General features: G+C 33.2%; 1 protein-coding gene and 1 long non-coding RNA gene across 4 annotated transcripts in view; one reads left to right on the plus strand and one right to left on the minus strand.

Annotated features, from left to right (window-relative positions):
* LOC119072485 (SLIT-ROBO Rho GTPase-activating protein 1-like) overlaps positions 1-15,628 on the plus strand; it is a 56,450-nt gene that overhangs the window by 6,907 nt on the left and 33,915 nt on the right. The window contains exon 1 of one of the 3 annotated variants that reach the window (XM_037177720.1): positions 7,239-7,563. The exons of the other annotated variants lie outside the window; for them this stretch is intronic. The gene's annotated coding sequence lies outside the window, so the exon portion shown is untranslated. Of the gene's footprint in view, positions 1-7,238; positions 7,564-15,628 lie in introns of those variants that run through there. 3 annotated transcript variants of the gene reach the window in all.
* On the minus strand, positions 3,182-12,850 carry LOC119072488. Its single transcript, XR_005086872.1, has 3 exons — positions 12,721-12,850; positions 3,665-3,668; positions 3,182-3,193 (listed from the first exon to the last, which is right to left on the minus strand). It is a non-coding gene; the product is annotated as an uncharacterized LOC119072488 (long non-coding RNA).

Consider the following 15,628-nt stretch of genomic DNA (forward strand, 5'->3'; position numbering starts at 1 on the left):
TGCTATTTAATACAAACGGAAAATTGAAAATTTTCAATTTTATTTATTGAATATTGGCTGAATTTATAGATTTGTTTTGTTAATTAACGGTTTTATTTTTGGTTTACATTTCGAAAAATAATTGAAGAAACACATTTTACTCAATGGGCCAAACACGGATTCGTAACAGATTTAACAAATTTTGTTTGAAACTCATAAATTCGACTATTGGACTCGAACGATGTATTCGTGCTAGTGCGTAGGCTCTTTACTTTCTGTAACATATTTTATTTCCATCCAGGTTTTGTGGGTGATTTTCGGTTATTCCCCTGACTGTAAGGCATGGATCTCACACCAAAAAACCACTCGAAAATGTTTTCACTCAAAGGCTCTATATCAGGCAAAAGATCAAAAAAATTTATCTCTCTAAAACAGTCTCTAAAAGGTCAAAATTTTCCATAATCTAAACAAACGGCAGGTGTTAGGGTTTTTGTCAGATAATTTTTTTTGATCTTTTGCCTGGTATAGAGCCTTTGGTTCGCTACAATCCAATCGAAAATGCATCGATAATATGACCAAAAACAAGGCAATGTCTTGCCAAAAACCTTAAATGTATGAAAATATTCATCACACTCTGTCTATTCCTTGTAAGCATGATAACTCTACGCAAGTGATTTTTTTCGGATTTACCAAAAAAAAATTATTCGATTGGATATGAAATGACCAGAGCGGAGCGAGTGTCGTAATTCACACGAGTTTCATTTTTATTCGAGAGGTAAGCTGGTATGCACTCTTTTCAGCGCCTTTCACGACAATATGACTTAAGTATCACAAGGAGCATGATTTAAGATAAAACGAGACCTTTTACGTTTTTTTGTACTAATTGCAAAAATCTATCGGTAAAATCTGTCAGTCAAGGGACCCGATTCACTCAAAGAGTGGAGCCTAGTTTATCTACACAATGTTCAAAGTAGAATGTTTTCGGGGAAGTGGTTGAATTTTAGAGTTCTTACTCGAATGAATGTAGTGGAGGAGTGGACTTTTAGTTTAGAAATTGTCAAACATAATAGTTTCGCTTAAAACCCAATTCTGGCCATTGTGGACCTACGGGACCCACTTGTGTGTCCTCTAAAGTCTGCCACCTGCAAAGTATAAGCTTTCTTCTATTTTTGGTTCCGAATTTCGATTTTATACTTCTGTTGAATTTGTAAAGAATTCAAATCCATAGTAGAGTCAAGTACTATTTGCATTTTCGTCTCTATAATGATAACAGCTCTTTCAATTCTCTGCAAACGGATAAGAATGTAGTTTGTTCAGCGAAAAAAAATGGCTCAGTTTCTTATCTTCTTCAAAATAATTTTTTATGTTGATTAAAAGACGTCTCATCAACCATTTGATTAGGAGACTAATATTTTCAACCGATGTTCAGTGTCACCAGTAAATGCGCAAAATGTTTTATTCATAGCTCTGAGCATACAGAAAAGAAATTTATTCCTGCCTGGTGATTACATTCTGGAGGGGAAAATTTATGAAATTTGAATGCGAAAGTATTTGTAGTCGAAGGTAGACTTTGGTATTTTTGTCAGAAAATGTAAATGTTAGAAGAATCGAAACTGAATAATTTGTAGTTTTTTGTCGGAATGATAAGCAGCACGACAACGAGCAACGCTATAACTAAATAACTATAAAAAGTGAAGAATGTTAAATAGAAGCAATGACGCGCCTAAACGAATTTACACATAAACGAAAGAAGAGAAGAAAAAAAGCATGAGGAGCCATAACGTATTCGATATACGGCTCCGGTATTAGTATACATTATGATAATGTTATTAATAACAATAATGCTAATATAACACCTACGCGAAGTGTGTGTTGTAGAATAGAACGTCGAATCTTTTACATCATTGAATGAATGTGCTGGTGAGCGATAAGTAACAGAGTAAATATATGTTGTGCATACAGAAAGTATAAACAGAAAAAGATTCAAATAGCAGGTAATTAGCTGGAATGTTATTAAATTTAATCGAATGGACCTTGTTACGCTTTATAATGCTGAGAGAAAGTTTCTAATTAATTTATTTACTGATCGACAACTGACTGACTGACTAACTACAATCTAGTTTTCGAAAATACTTTTTGAACATGTCGTCTACTTCATCGTCTTCTGCAGCACGGTTCAGATTTAGAATTTCCATTGTCATAAGATATGTCTACGAGTAGAAATTTATGAAGAAATGGAATAAGCACCTCCATAGGCTCTTGCTGCGCTTTCAATTAATGCTTCTCGTGTTGAATTCTAGAATTTTCAGATTTTTAAACGAGAATTAAATCTCTGTACATGAATATCAAGTGATTATAGACGTCTTGAATGAGAACTTGATTTCTCTCATTCCTGAGTCACAATTTAACTACGCACCAAATTTAAAATCTACCTAAATGAGATATAATTTTTCACTTGTTTCAATTTTAGAATATAAATTTATCATGCCAGTGCCAGTGGGTGTAACCAGCAATTTAGTATAATTAAATAAGCAAAAACGTTCAACGTTGCAACTAAATTAGAGTTTAAATAACATGCGCGCGAACATAAAAGTGATGGAATCGCTACGATTATTTTAGCTTTGTTTTGTTGATATCATTTTTTGGGATCAGATGTTAAGGCAGAAAGAAAATCGTCTCGAGATGAAATTTATGTTTCCTTTATCATCACCACGCATAAATGAATACATTAACAACAACTATATAGACTTGGTGGCAGTTTTCGTCGATGTCGACGTCGTTTTGGTCTAATCATCCTCACATGATCTTCTATCTCTAATCCAAGTCTTAAGTCTCTTAAGTCTTATGTTTTAGGGTCAAAAGTTTATTAATCGAAAGTTCTAGAGATGGTGGCCTGGTGGCCCATGTAAAATAACAAATCTTTAGGAATATAAAGCCGATTCAATAATCCCAAAAATCCATAAATTAACCCATAGAAAACTCAAAATTCTGACGCTGAGAAGAGTTTAAGAACGGCGGATAAGTAAATTGTTTTCGTCATTCTTCCTTCTGTGACCTCAGAAATAGACTTGCTGAAGAAATTTCTTCCTGGCTAACCATTCTAAGAAGCTACATCTTAGAATCATAATTTTTCTATTGTTTTGCTGAGATGTGTTGCATGAACTGAGCTTCTGATGTCAAATCACGAAGAATAACGAAAACATTTACTTCTTTACTGCTTCTCAAGAACTTCAAGATTTTTCAGGTTTCTGCGGATGAAGTAAATTCCTCGTTCAAGACACGTGACTACAGTATAGGTTTTTGGGATTCTTGAATCGACTTTACATTGGTTCTTAAAGATTTGTTACTTTTCATAGTCCATCAGGTCACCATCTCTAGAACTTTCGCCTTATAACCTTAGAACTTATAACCTTTACTTTAATCGCATTCACTTTTCCTGACAATCCTGACATTTTGCTAAACCCTAAATGGCGATAAGTAGTCGACTTATAACTTATGACATATAGCCTATATAGCTTATAAGTCAGTTGCGCAAACTCTATATTCTACTCGATCTGACAATAATTTAATCAGTGCCGTAGCCAGACTCCAAAGTCAGTCTATTACGTTTTTTGCTTAAAGCATTGTAAAAAGTTCACAAAATCTTTTACTTCATATGTTCAAACATACATTTTGCTATATGAACAACGCTAGATAAAGTACGTCACTTATTCTTGTCGTTGATGTCGATAGCAGATGATTAGCCGTTTGTAGAAGGTACTTTGCGAGATGTCAAATCAAAAAAAGGGGGAAAAAATTTGAAGATTCACCCAGTCTTCTGATGAATGGTTACCATGCCTACAACAAAAGAGGAAAATCAATAAAAAAAAATTGGTAAACAGTTCCGAAAAGAAATTGATTTCGCACTCACTTCCCAAACAATCATAAACTGAACACACTATCGGTAAACTGTTTCGTTTTATGCCTCGAATAAATATTTGACAACTTTTTATTTACCTGATTATTGATAAGCCAAAAAGTCAATCACAATCCAAACTTGGGATATATTTATTTTGCTAACAAATACATTCGAATAAATGCTGCAAACGTTACGTGACCAATATTAGGACCAGACCGACAAAGTTTTTTTTTTTGTCAACAAATATTGTATATCAATGTGTCATCAATGCAGCAATCTTCAATGTATTTTCCGTCTGAATGAAAAAACCTATCAACTTTTCGTTAATTTCTCTTCTTAAATTTAAAGTCTGTTCAGCAATATCTTTCCATGATATGAGAAAGCAAAAAATTTAATAAAAACTTTTAGATAAAAAGGAGAGAAAAAAATTGCAGACATCATCTGCGCCGCAGCAATGATATAAAACAGAAGAACCGACCATCCATTAATCATCGTATTTTAAAAGCATATACGATCAAACATATGGGCGCCTTTATTTGACAAAAATCATACATTTCGAGACACTCCATAGAATTGTACAATTTATGTTCATGTTTTAGGCGCTTGGTCTGTTGCCATTTTTAATATAAATTAATATATTCACCACGTCGTGTATATGTACCGATCCATTCGTTTTAGGGTTTATTGTTAATACAATCCGTCAATCATTTCAAATCACTTAAGGAACCATTGTTGTTACATTCTAGATGTTACACGGCTGTGTAAGTATTGTTGTTGGTGTTCAACAACATGCGGTGCCTATTAATTTCACAATCACGAAAACGTAGCGTGCAATGTTGCGTTACAAAAATTAGGGATGGTTACGGTTTTGACATAAAAATCCTAATCGAACCCTGCTGTGGCCTGCCTATAAGTCGAACCGAGGAAAAAAAATGGTAGTTGTAATATGTCTGATGCGATTTTTCCATTTTACCCATAAAATTATTAGCAGCAACACGGGAAATGTATCGGTGCAAGATATTTGGTTTTATGGAAACCCCTCACAGTGCACTTGGATACGTTGACAAAAAAAAAGTTCGTGAAATGACTTGGGGTGGAATACCCATTTCCAAGCAACGTAACACACAACCAAATTGCTGATAAAATATCAAAAACATGGTTTTTTACTTAAACCAGAAACTTTCTATTTTGTGATGTGATGTGTGGTTCTGTTTATGTATAGGCGAACCGATGTATAACATCCGAATCCTCTATTAATTGCACATTATCATGTGAAATATCCATTTCCGTGTCGTAGAATTCAAATCTTTAATTAGATGTTAATTCAGTCAATTAATGTTGCTCTTTTCAGGTAGAAATCTACTATTTTATCAGCAATTTGAATGGTAATTTTTTGGAGTATAGTCTGGGAGTCTACTGAACGATTTTAATTGGACGTATTTTTCCGATGTTTAACAGTAAAATATTCAAACTTTTCATTAAACGAAGAGTGTGGAAGAGTAAATCTTTCGTTAGGTTACGGACTATGAAGATGTGTTTCTTATGAATGAAAGTTTTTTCTATCTTCGTTTGGTTTTGTGACTCTATTTCGCTTTATGTGCTAAATTTCTGTACGACGTTTAAGGTACACCCCAAATAAATTATAAATTCAAAACTTTGTGTAGCCATGGGAGTGTTCATAAATTACGTAAGCAAGTGATTAGTCTCTAAAAAGTACAAAAGAATAGCTTACGCAGCCTATTGATTTAGGGGTATCTGTGTACAAGGGAATATTATTTGTGAATTTCACGAAACCCTAATTCCATAAATTTCACAAATAATATGCCCTGGGTGCCCTAAAAACTCCCGGAATCAAGCTTACGTAATATATGAACGTTCCCTATCTAAATCATTCACACTTTTTATTAAACAAATTTTCTTTCCTTATTTTTCAGGTAAGTTACCATACTCATCACGTTGTTTTTTGTACATTGAAAATACCACGACGTTTGCAATGTATCGTCGCTTTATTGTAAGGTTTGTATATAGAAAGAAATTTGATCCTTTTCTCTTCAAAAACAATACAATCGGTCAATGTGTGGTCTGCTAAGGGACATGAGTTAGCAGTTCTGATCGATGTAACGGGAGTTTGTTTCTTAATATGCGAATCAATTGAATGTTGAATGATGATAAGGAATGAATGGTTTATGTACTCATTTGTGGTTAACCTTTCATAAACGGCAATCTTATCTATACATCTGTTACTTGGTCTGTTTAAAGTATTTGCATTACGAAATCTTTTACTTCATTAGTTTCAACATGGATTTTTATACAGTGTTGCATATAAAGAAGCTTTAAAAAAAATCCCTCAAAGACGAGTGAGGTGGGACTGTACAATTTACCGACTGTGCCAAAAATTATTTCCTTTAGTTTATGGTTTAATGGTCATCACAAACTTTTCCACCACGCATTCCATATGTACACCACATGACCTTTGCCACAGCAACAAAATCTGATTCAACCATAATTAACTCAACAACGTGAATGAAAGGCTATTTTCGTACTCTATTTACCGATCTGAAATTGGCATAATGATATTTGCTCCAAGCACTTTGATGATTCATAGCATAAAGAACACATATGTTTACATATAGCCATATATATATGTTATATCAACGCACCCTCTTAAGACTGCTATCGACGTATACATTCATATATAAAAGTAAACCATATTAGGCAATATAACGAGGGGTTGAACGCGTGCAGAATGCATTGATCCAATTTTCGTATAGATACAATAGCCACACGCCGCCCATGATCTTGCTCAACAATACTCTTTATTTTTCCTTTTTCAATCTTCACACACACATTCATACTAAAACGGCGGACCATGTAGAAAGGAAATCCCAACATTGAAGATGTGAAAAGGTATTACATTTTGACGGCGCAAATCTGCGAAAATGCAACACACCGACAAACTGTTCTCAGATAGTTTTGGCTCTTGATTTTATGAAACCGACTATAATGAACTATACACACGTATGCGAACCGATGCGTGCATAAAATGTTCTTTGTGTGTATTCGGATCATACAATCATCGTTCGTACTCTTCTAAATCCAATCGTACATTGATGACGATGATGATGACTTTTGGGGATGCTGTGCTCTCTTTGTGCTCTCCGTACCACGCACAAGATGTGAAAGAAAATCAAAAAGCGAAAAAATCTCAACACACTATCAAACGAGAGTATATATTATGTGCAGACATCCGCGCATGCTCAAACTATTGTGTGCCGTTTTCATACTTCTTGTACCATACATTTTCAGAGCTGCCGTTCTCGGTAGTGAGTATATTATTTTGATGATTTTTCACTATTAAATAAACATGGCCGTTGTTATGTTGTGCATGTCGAACGCGTCTCGCGATGTCTTGTGAATAACAAATCAGAAAAGTTCATAATTTAATGAAAAAAAATTTAAAACTGCTCGTTTGAATTGAAAGAATAAATAAAATGCCGTTTCCGATTTGAATTAGTTGTGATTTGGTGTTCGATTCAATGAGACTTTCCAATTGAATAAAATGTTGCCAATGGCCAAAGTGTTACGTTAACGTTGAAGAGTACATCATAATTTCATAGCTCTGGCTGTTTGGTACATATACACCACATCCAGTGGAAGAATTTCGTCATTGAAAATTTGTGAGAATTGTGGGTAGTTTTCTCTGGCAAATTGTTTTCTGTATTAGATTTGTATACATATTGTGATCTGCAGAGCGTAGCGGAAATAATAGTAGAAAAAAATCGTCTGGATATTGGGGTGTGACTTGAACGGAATTTTATTAATTTTATTGTTTTTCTAACAATTCAATTGGTTTTTGTGTTAAAGTGAGTGAAAGAAGGAAAATTTCTTTGACTATTGATATTGCACACTATACGACCGTTTTCTTATTTTACATACATTATACACATCATCGTATCGGTACTTACTATACTTTTCTCAGACTATTTTATTGAGCTACTATAAAAACGAGGGGGATTTTTATTAGTCATTTGTTGCTTCTATTATTCAAATCATATCGTCGGGTTTTATCCTCGTACAAATCCTAAAGAAACGGAAAAAAAACGTACACAAAACGAAAAGCCATAAATTGTACATTATTGTATAGCATGCATCAATGAAAGTAAGAGAAGGTTCTATTTGTGTGCTGTGTGTTTATTTTTCTATATTTAATTTAGATCTTTTTTTCCCCTACACTTCTTCCGTCTCTATATGAAATGCGCATTTTCTAAATTTATTTGAATTGTACATAACAACGACGTCTTATCGAAGATGATTTTTTTTATATCTTCCTTCGTCTCGTTTCTTATGTTTCTTTCAATTTTTTTTTTAAACCAAGAACACTGTTCGTGAAGATTTAATTTATTGTTTATGTTTATGAGAAAACGATAAGAAGAACCACTGTTAAATTACTCATTGTAACTCAATATTGATAACCGCAAATGAATGAACGACTTTACGAGATTGTGTAACATTCAAACATTTATTTATTACTCGATCAATCATCAACGGTACTCGTTTGGTTTTCTGGACGATGATTGGTATTCGACTTTCATGTTGTCGATTGTCCCAAAAAGGGACATCAAGTTTCAAGTTTTTTCTCTCTCTATAAACGAAGCACTGAGTGGACAGACATCGAAAATATTTGTTCGCATCGTGTTGACAATTTTTATTGCGAAAAAAAACATTTTTGTGTACTCATACGGTCTTAAGCACACAATCAAGGACACATCCTTATCTCTACGTTTTTCAGCATATAATTGGCTAAATAAATAAATTCAAACGAATATTATCCACACAAATGTACAATCAGACTCTCTGTTACCTTCACCGAAATGGAAACACATTTTATTGCGCTGTGGTAAACATAAATTTGTTTGAGATAAATTTTTGTCAGCGAAGATAAGCACTTTACTTAGACGTCGACAATTTCAAGAATAATAATAATGCTTTCGGTAGTTTAAACATTCCATGTTACTTTTTCGGGCGATAACGGTGCATTAAAACAGTATTTAAACAAAACAAACAAAATCCGTTTCGAAATGTGTTGATCATCTGCTCGACGCGACCTTGCCTTGCAGAGAAACATTAAACACTTCGGGTGGGGTGTAGTTGACGATCGAAAATTTGCGCCCATTGGGGCTCTGGCGAGTGCGTGGAAGATGAAACAGTGAGCAGATGTGTCATACTCCAAAGAATATTTCAAGCAATTGTCTGCATATGCAAAGCTTCATTCCATTTTATTGCCCAGATAAAATCCATTTTAATTGACATCCGCCCAGTCTTTCAGTTTAACAATACTTTGTTATGGTAACTCAATATCACAATGACAAATAGACTTATAAAATCATATTAGGTAACGAGAATAAAAAAGACATTAAAACTTATACGTACATTCTAATGACATCACTCAGACCTGCACATACATTACAATTCTGAATTATTTTATTGTTTTATAATGATACACAATGTCGACAATCGTATGGTTAACATTTTATTACATTTTGCAATATAATTTCGTTCGTTTATACATTTAAATCAGTTAATTAGAGTAGATCGAGTTAAATATGTTTTTTTTTATTCATTTTTCGTTTACTCCACAATATCTTACACATACGTTATGCAAACCCAAACGTATCATTAGCGTAATCACGTTTCGCATTAAGTTTGAAAAGCAATTTTTCTAGAACAGAACCTTCAATTCAGTACGGTGTGTGAAGGCTATCTTTGGCTAACCATAGCATGGAATTAAATATGAATTTTTAGATTAAACATTGAATTGGAGTATAACAGTTAAAATGATGCGGTGAAGGGAAAGTCTTACTTGCAAATGCATTGTTCGTTTCAAACATATTTACCATGAGAAAGCAATATAGGGGGAGAACGAACCTTTGTACTTTCTACATCATATCACGAACAAACAAACGCTATATCTGTATCAGCCAGTCTATTATAACAACAGCATCGATGATAGTTTCCATTAAAAAGAAATTAATCATTTTATCAGTTCAATTTCATAGCATTGAACGGCATATGGGTCGCGTTAAAACAGGAAATTCGAATTAAATATGAACCATATTACATCACACTGTACATACGTGTACACATCCTAGATTTTTGAGAATAGATTTTTGTACGAGCTGTACGTATTGTAATAGTTTTAGCTGCTTAAGAGAGTTTATTATCACATTGAACTCTGCGGCTCTAAACTTTTTGAAGGAACCAACAGACTGTAGTGGCATGTGGCAGACCACTATAAAATTTTATTGCCAATGCTTTTACTGGTGCTCTTAGTGAGAAAATTTCCATGTTATTAACTCAAATAAAAAAAACTTTATTTTCATTGTGTCGTAAATATAAAGCTGAGTTATTTCCGATTTTTATATTCCGAAAACATATGTTGAACAACTATCAACTTCACCTTCATTTAAGTAGTTATTTCTGCAAAGGCGTTGAAAAAGGGAATCGTTTGTGTTACTAGATGTGACACGAGATGTGATAACATCAACATCAAACGCTTTAACCTGTTACAGACGACAAGTATATGACCAGTATTATTATCGGGTCTATTACTTCCACCGATCAAAGTATTCTTAATCAGTTGATTTCAAATCTCGTACTTCAATTTATTTAACATGCATTTTACAATATAAAGGACCATATTACCCAGAGCTCGTCATTTTGTTTGTCGTCCTTATCCATAACAGATTAATAGCCGTATGATCAAAAGAAGATTCAAGTGACCGTTTCATACAGCTCCGAAATGTTGAAATGTTTTTTTTATGCCATCGAGTGATGTACTAGATTGTGTACTTGTTTGAAACTTTTAATTTTGCCAAGTGTTGTCGAAGTGTATGGATGCAGTCACACAAGGCAAAATACAAAGTTCCAATCAATTACGTAAGTTATTTGAATCACTAAGCCTCGGGACGTTTTGACGTTCATATGCCTAGAAAATATTTTTGGGAAAATTTACGAAAATTTGAGAAAATTCGTGAAAATGTTTTCGCGAATATAGGCACTGCTGAGTTGCATATAACGTTTTACTCAATAGTAGCAACGAAAGTTTTCTTTTTCGTCACTCGGTTGAGAAGTAGCAATTTATGCAACAAGTTGCGAAATGGAGTGGTTTTTGTCATTAGGTGACGATTAGTTTAAAAACTCATCTTTGGCATTCTTGCCTCTCTTTCTAGCATACACATCAAATTCATGCGATAGAAAGAGAAGAAGAAAGGAGTGGAAAGATAGAATGCCAAAAACGAGTTTTGAACTAATCGTCATGTGATGTTATCAAATGAACGAAGCGAGCATGAGAAAGTTCACTTTTTGTAGCGCTGTTGCAGAAAGCACACTTCGCTACGGAATTACATAAAAATTAGGTTCGGTAATGCCTAATTTCTCCATCTATCATCTACTTTATATCTCACACCCAAACGAGCTCGTCAGTTCAATAAACATATACTACACTCAAAATTCACGTTTATCGTTCTGTTGAAAAACAAGATCGATAAAATCTCAACTGAATCTGATTTTGTCCTAATTTTGTTCAGCCGCAAAAATCGGCCTAAATATAAAATCAAAAAAAAACCTCTTCTCCGTGTTAAGAATGTGTGCACTCTCATTCATGATGTGATCATTCAGCGTTTTTATTTTTATTATCTTGTATTGTTTCATGTTTAACAATGTGTTCCGAATCCATCTGAATGCAAAAAAAACTTTCATCGAAAAAGAATCAATTCAACGATCTATGAAACAAAAGCACACTCACGATAATGAAATTTGCACACAAAAAATTTAAATAAAATTCTTAATTCATTTCAAAAATTTGAAATAAATCATCACGGTCAAGTGGTTTTTATTTTGATTTTTATTTGTGTAAAAAATTTCAATTTAAAAACAAAACATAAAATATGCAAAAGCACACGCTCTTTTGGTCTCTTTTTCATTTCGGTAAGCAAAAAAAATGAAAATGAAAAAAGACATTGTCGGTTGGTAATGGTTGAATGTGTGTACGTAGTGTTATATTCTTTCGGCGGTATGTTTATATCTACGTTTTGGTAACAATGTTAATTGATTGTTGGCAGTAAATTTTCAACTCAAAGTCCTTTTTTTTTCGCTGAACGAGGTATAATTTATCATTCTACACTGAGCACGTTATTTACGATCACAGTGTTCATCCTGTAACTTTTGACAGCAGACGCATCCTTGGATATTAATATAATTTCGAGGTGGTCGCCAACAAATTATCTTTCTTGAATTTGAACATATGGATTCAACGTAAAAGTACACAGCTCATTTACGTGTCTTTACGTAGAAAGCGGTACAGTCAGTGCTCATAGCGCTCAACAAGTTGAAAATGTTTTTCGAAAAAGAAATTTTTTATTTCGAGACTTTCCGGCTTCCGATGACAGACTATTTTTGATTTCGGATTATTTTAATTCAGCCATTTCGCCTGTATCTTTTTATGATTTAAACGTGCTCGGCGGATTGTCAACGAGATCATAAATTTTACGAATATTCTTTTTTCTCGGTTTTAATGTTTTTTTGAGACACACGCGAAGTAATTAAATTGGTCCGTATAACCAATAGTCAGATAAATTATCTTTGCTAACAGTGATCACAATTTCCTATTGTTTTTAACGATCTCATAAATCTTGTTTTCGTTAATTTTTTCATTAATCTTTCAAAATTTTGTTTTCCATCTCTGAAACAATTACAGTCGATGACTTTGAAATAAGTGACGTATTTCATTTTAACTGATCCACTCTCATACAAACAAATAGTTTTATGTCTTGAGACGGTTTTACCATTACCTCATGTACATTGTTCACCCGTATAATTAAGCATTAAAGCCCATTTGTTTGTACGAGTTGATCAGCTGAAAATCAGCTGAAACAAATTGTGTCACTCATTTGAAAGTCGCTGACTGTAATTTTCGAATCTTAATTCCGAGCCCAAATATTCTACTTCAGTTCATCATCTGCAGCTAGGGCACAAACACCACGTGGTGCTCTGTCCATGAAAAAATACCAAGCATTTCACTATTCCGAATGTTCTAACAACAAATTCTGTGAGATTAATTAGTCCTGAAACCAAGTAATACCCGTCCGGAAAGACCATTAAGATAGATGAAACAAGTAGTATTAGTCGATTAAGCTAATAAATTTCGAGAAGCCTCCACTATCCTCCGATAATAATTATCGTCAAATTGATATTCACAGACATTTACTTTATTGACCAGAAATGGTTTTTCCTACCGAACCTTTATTTCACCATAAATTTATTCAGTCTCGTCTACAACACACATCAATTTGTCTGCTTTTCTATTGGTAGAACGTTTTTACAGCGAAAAAAGCGTTACTTAATCGAGCATCTTTAATCATTTTGCAAGTTTTTATCGTTGATTCTGCTGGAATCATCAGTAGTTTAAGGGTTTAAGTACATCAATTGGTCTGATGTTATATGAGTTGAGTCACTCAAGTTAATTTGTTGGAGAGTTTGTAATAGCAGTTATTCCATGTCATTAACGGATACGTGGTGGATCTCTTTGATGTATTTTTTTTTCTCCATTACTCAAGGCAACAACTCCATCTGTATAAGTGGCGTAATTGAACCATTAAATGATTGGTACATTTTCTGGAAAATGCACTTGATGCATTGTCGATTTCTCGTTTTATACTTCTTCTCAAGTGAATTTTTATTGCGCCGTAAATTACAACTCTTGTACCATAATAATGTACATAATGGTAATGAGCACTGCACACATTGTTTTCATATTGAATTCTTTACTCGTCTTATCGTACAGCATTTAGTATCCTCCATGTATCGAAAAGAATATCATTTTAAATTGACTTCAATTCAATAATTTCACATAATAACTTTTGTTACATAAAGCTCGTCAAATTCAAAAATGAAATTATGGTTACGCATATTGAATACCCAGTCAACATTAGTTGATCCCATCTTCATCCATCATTGCGCGTGTCATATGTTAAATAATTTCTGTGTTAGCACAACATTATAGAAATGCTCTTTGATGTTCGTTTCTCACACACTCACGCCAGAAAATACAAAGTCAATGTTGACAAGAGAATTTCTTTTATTTGAAGACAAATTTATAATTCAAAATTGATGAATTGATGTTATATGATGTGTGCCGCATGCACTTTCGTACATGATTTATAAACCATTTGATTTTCGTTATTATTATTTGCGTTTAATCTTTCTCAACGATTTCCATTTTTCTCTTCAGTTTGAGTTCATTTCAATTTTCTTTTTGAACGAAACATTGCGCTAATTCCATCCACACACAGATCATATATTAACATTATTCCGAGTTAAGCTCTCAGATGAAACAAACATAACATTTACAATTCAAATGGTATAATTGATCAAAGTACTTCGAAGAATTTTCGTAATGAATAGATCTATGTCATCCCGAATCGAAGAATTTTATAGCAATAAAGAGGCAAAGACATTGTGAGTTTATCAATCGTGAATAACATGGCAAATGATTTCATTTATAAAAACATTTATAATTTTTTTAAATTAAAAATGAGATAATCCAGTTGGGTTGAATTATCAGAAATGCGAGTTAATAATTGGAAAAATGTGATTCATTAAACGGCTAGTTTAATTCGAAATACTCTGTGGTGCGGCAGATTAACTTTGAGCTGTACTTTTTATTGCGTCTATTCCTAGAGAACCAAAACATAAAAATCGACACCAAATAACATCACGCCTTGAAACTAGAAAAAAAAACTTTAAATCGAAACACAGGTTACCATATAGGTTTTTAGCATTAACCGAGGCAGCAACTACATGTATTAGGTTTCATTCGATTAATTTTTATTTATTTTTTATTTTCTGCGAGTTTACATCGATTGAATGCCAACTGCTGCAAAAAAGAATAAACTGAACGCTAAATTCATAGAGTGAATTTAATTAAGCTGAATTGAGCTGATGATTCGTTTGTGACCGCAAACAAATTTTAATGAAGACATTTCTATCAATTTCCAACAGCTGTAATAAATGAACAACACAAAACCATCAAGCCCATCCAACAGAAATATTTTAACGAAAATTTATTTTGTCAACAGAAAGTTAGACGAAAAGAAATTCATTTATTGCTCGAAAGACTGGAACTGAATTGAATTGAAACTTTTCAATTGATCGAACAATGGTCGCATAATTTGCGAAATTATTTTTTCGCAAATTGACCGAATTGCTTGATGGTGCGATTTTAAAATAATTGATTTTAATTACAATTAATCAAAAAAAAGGCAGAAAAAATTGTTTTGGCAGTGATTGTGAAGGGCGACAAATGTCGTCATAGTTTACAAATAGAGTTCACCCATTTTTGTAGCATTATTGCACAACAGATATGCCGATACGTGTAATCAAAACATAAAAAAATTCCTTAAATCTGTCACTTCTTTTGTTTAAAGTATGTCCCAGTTTTCGATGCAAAATCTTGTACTTCATTAGTTTTAACGCATGATCAATATATTCTTTCAATTTGAGTTCCAAACAAAATTTTTTTAACTTTTTTATCGATGGAGAACCTAATTATAAGACACTTGGTCTCGTATCATATGCCAACAAATTAAAACTTTTTTATAAATCATTTTGAAAGTCACTGAAAACACGAAAATTCGAATCGAAATACAAAATTTTTTGATGACATACTGTATTTCTATTCGAATTTTCGTGTTT

This window comes from Bradysia coprophila (assembly GCF_014529535.1).
Source record: "Bradysia coprophila strain Holo2 chromosome IV unlocalized genomic scaffold, BU_Bcop_v1 contig_81, whole genome shotgun sequence".
Taxonomy (NCBI): Eukaryota; Metazoa; Arthropoda; class Insecta; order Diptera; family Sciaridae; genus Bradysia; species Bradysia coprophila.